Raw genomic sequence first — 4,176 nt, 5'->3', positions numbered from 1 at the left:
AAACACAGAGTTTTATTTGATTAAATTTCCACTTTTTAGTTTGGGATTGTAAATGTTTATGTACATAGATATACCTTGACCTTTGACCCTTATTATTCTCAGTTGGTGCTTTCTTCTAATTTCTTTTTTGAATCGAGGGATGGAAGGGGTGAGGAAGAAGGGAAAGAGAAAAGAAATATTACTCCGCAGCTCTCCATGTTATTATGACCTTTTTAATTTGCATGATTCATAATTTTAGCATGCCATGACGTTATTTGCATGAATTCCTGGACAAAGCGTACCATGAATGTGTCCAGTGGGACAGTAATGTTTTACTTTCATACTCATTTAATTCAGTATTCACTTTTAATACAATCCTGCAATCCTAGTGGATACTTATATTAGTTCCACCATATCCATACCAACATATTGGATAGCTTTCCGTATCAGTGCAACTCGTATTACTTTCCTGTCACTAAACTTGACAAACATTTAAATTTGCAAAAACAGTGTTTTGAACTTCAGCAGCTGTATCCAGATTTATAACCTAAGTCTACTTAATGATAGGATGCAGTTTCTGTTCTTACTGTCATCATTATCAGATTTTTGTTGTTGTAGAGCTTGATGGTATCAAGTCTCTCACATATCAAGTCAGATCACATAGTGGATTACAATTTGCATCGATATTTTAGTTCTTTTGTTCTCCTTTTAAAGTTGCGTTCAGTTAATCAAATTGCTCAGAGATAAAGCTGATCAAAATCTTTTCCATCTAACAAGGGACGACAATGTTTCCATTTCAGACTGATATGAATATCACATTTCTTTTCACATTGTTTCTTTCACTATCAAACGCTAATGAAATCCTAGTGTCAAGTTATTCAGCTATGGATAACAATCTCCCACTCTGCAAAACTTCAACTCAGTATAAATTATCAGGTAATTGTGTTGTCATTTGACTGAACGGTCAGATTAAGTATTGTGGTATTTAAAGAGTGTTTGATGATTCAGATATCTGTATCCCCTGAATAAGTTAATGATAAACACAGACATATGGTCATTTGTGGAACTGTTTTGACTCTGAGAGTATTGTCAGGGTCAACATCAAAAGTTCAATGTCTAATAAACATCTTATTTCGTCAGCCCCCTCTCATGAAACTTAATTGTTGAATGTTGATCAGAGCTTCCCATTATTTCCTTACAGTGATACATCCACTCATACTTGAACATTCCTAGGATTGTAGTCTATAAGTGAACCAGATCTAGCAATACAACTAAATCAGTGGAATACGCTGTGTTAGTTTCTAGTCAATTCACCACTTCATTCAAGAATTCAATAATTTGCATGTGTCAAACTACTCTCCTGTACTTTCTGCACATTTCAATAAATCTGTCGTCAAAACTTTTTCCCAAGCAACCTTGTTTTTAACAAAACATTAATCTTTAATCATTGATGAGGGGTACAAACGTTTATGTATATTATGGTATTTGTACAAAGACTGACTTGGTTAGGACGTTTTCACTTTATTTGTAAATCAAACTTGTTTTGGATTAATGATTATGTTGAAATGGGTTTGAGTGAAATAAAGATGCGAAATATGAGACTTGGTTCGCAACCTGTCAAAGTGTAGACTGTCTCCATGGAGCAAAACTGGGACCATTCATATGACAGTTGAACATTATCGTAAACAGTAGTTTTTATTGTGATTTGACCATAAAAGGCAGAGCCAAGTAGATAATTTACTGCACACAAAAGAGTTTTGACATAATGGTATGCTTCATGATGGGATCATGTAAAAAAGAGAAATGCTCCCTCATTAATCTTCTAGACCCCCCCCCCTCAAATATAAAATGTTCCACCCCTTGGTATTGACCATGTTTACATAAAGAGCTGCAATGGCTAGATAGCAGGAAATGTTAAAATATCTGAACTATCCTGGATCCAAATTTTCATCAGTTTTTGTGTGTCTTACATGATGTTGCAAAAATTGGTCCGCAATAACAAAATTAACCACAGATTTGTTTCTGGATCAAATTTTACTACAAATTGATACCAAATACGACAAAATTATGTTCACGGCCTTCAACACTGTCTCACAACATATAGCCTGGGTTGGTATTGGTCATTTATGATCACAGATTGAGAAAATTGCCTAAAATATATAAATTTGGCCGTTCCCAACACTTTGAGCAGAAGATTTATCTAATAACATCCCATATTTCATCACAATTTGCACAAATCTTATTAAGGCCTTCCCTGGGGACCTGTACTTTAAATATTAAAACCTTTGAGTGCCAAAATTTTAATAAACAAGTCATCGTTGATGACACAGTCCCCACTTGTTAATGGGTGCTTTGATTACAGGTCCTCAGAGAGGATAGAGTCCTCTTCATTAGGTCTGTGATAAAAATACTTTTGAATAAATTCGCTTGATACATGTCTGAGTTGTAGTTCAGGAGATGAAAAAATCGTAATAAAATGGCCACATGGTGGCCATATTGGATCGAATCACAAAACAAATCAATGTGCATATGTATGACATAGGTCAATGTCCTTGTACCAAGTTTGAATAAAATTGGTTGAGATATGCCTGAGTTATGGCTCTGTACATGAAAAAATCGTAACAAAATGGCCGCATGGCGGCCATATTGGATCGTATCACAAAACAAATTGATGTGTATAGCTATGACATTGGTCAATGTCCTTGTACCAACTTTGAATAAAATCTGTAGAAACATGCCTGAGTTATGACTCTGTACATGAAAAAATCGTAATAAAATGGCCGCCTGCTGGCGGCCATATTGGATCGTATCACAAAACAATCAATGTGCATATGTATGACATAGGTCAATGTCCTTGTACCAATTTTGAATGAAATTGGTTGAGATATGCCTGAGTTGTGGCTCTGTACATGAAACAATCGTAACAAAATGGCCGCCTGGCGGCCATATTGGATCGTATCACAAAACAAATTGATGTGCATAGCTATGACATTGGTCAATGTCCTTGTAACTTTGAATAAAATCTGTAGAAACATGCCTGAGTTATGGCTCTGTACATGAAAAAATCGTAATAAAATGGCCGCCTGGCGGCCATATTGGATCGTATCACAAAACAAATTGACGTGCATGTGTATGACATAGGTCAATGTCCTTGTACCAATTTTGAATGAAATTGGTTGAGATATGCCTGAGTTATGGCTCTGTACATGAAACAATCGTAACAAAATGGCCGCCTGGCGGCCATATTGGATCGTATCACAAAACAAATTGATGTGCATAGCTATGACATTGGTCAATGTCCTTGTACCAACTTTGAATAAAATCTGTAGAAACATGCCTGAGTTATGGCTCTGTACATGAAAAAATCGTAATAAAATGGCCGCCTGGCGGCCATATTGGATCGTATCACAAAACAAATTGACGTGCATATGTATGACATAGGTCAATGTCCTTGTACCAATTTTGAATGAAATTGGTTGAGATATGCCTGAGTTATGGCTCTGTACATGAAACAATCGTAACAAAATGGCCGCCTGGCGGCCATATTGGATCGTATCACAAAACAAATTGATGTGCATAGCTATGACATTGGTCAATATCCTTGTACCAACTTTGAATAAAATCTGTAGAAACATGCCTGAGTTATGGCTCTGTACATGAAAAAATCGTAATAAAATGGCCGCCTGGCGGCCATATTGGATCGTATCACAAAACAAATTGATGTGCATATGTATGACATAGGTCAATGTCCTTGTACCAATTTTGAATGAAATTGGTTGAGATATGCCTGAGTTATGGCTCTGTACATGAAAAAATGGTAACAAAATGGCCGCACGGCGGCCATATTGGATCGTATCACAAAAAGAATCGACGTGCATATCTATGACACTGGTCAATGTCCTTGTACCAACTTTGAATAAAATCAGTTGAAACATGCCTGAGTTATGGCTCTGTACATGAAAAAATCGTAATAAAATGGCCGCCTGGCGGCCATATTGGATCGTATCACAAAACAAATTGATGTGCATATGTATGACATAGGTCAATGTCCTTGTACCAATTTTGAATGAAATTGGTTGAGATATGCCTGAGTTATGGCTCTGTACATGAAAAAATCGTAACAAAATGGCCGCACGGCGGCCATATTGGATCGTATCACAAAAAGAATCGACGTGCATATCTATGACACTGGTCAAT

Source organism: Ptychodera flava, chromosome 18, assembly GCF_041260155.1.
Source record: "Ptychodera flava strain L36383 chromosome 18, AS_Pfla_20210202, whole genome shotgun sequence".
NCBI classification, from domain to species: domain Eukaryota; kingdom Metazoa; phylum Hemichordata; class Enteropneusta; family Ptychoderidae; genus Ptychodera; species Ptychodera flava.
This window is presented reverse-complemented; position numbering follows the sequence as displayed.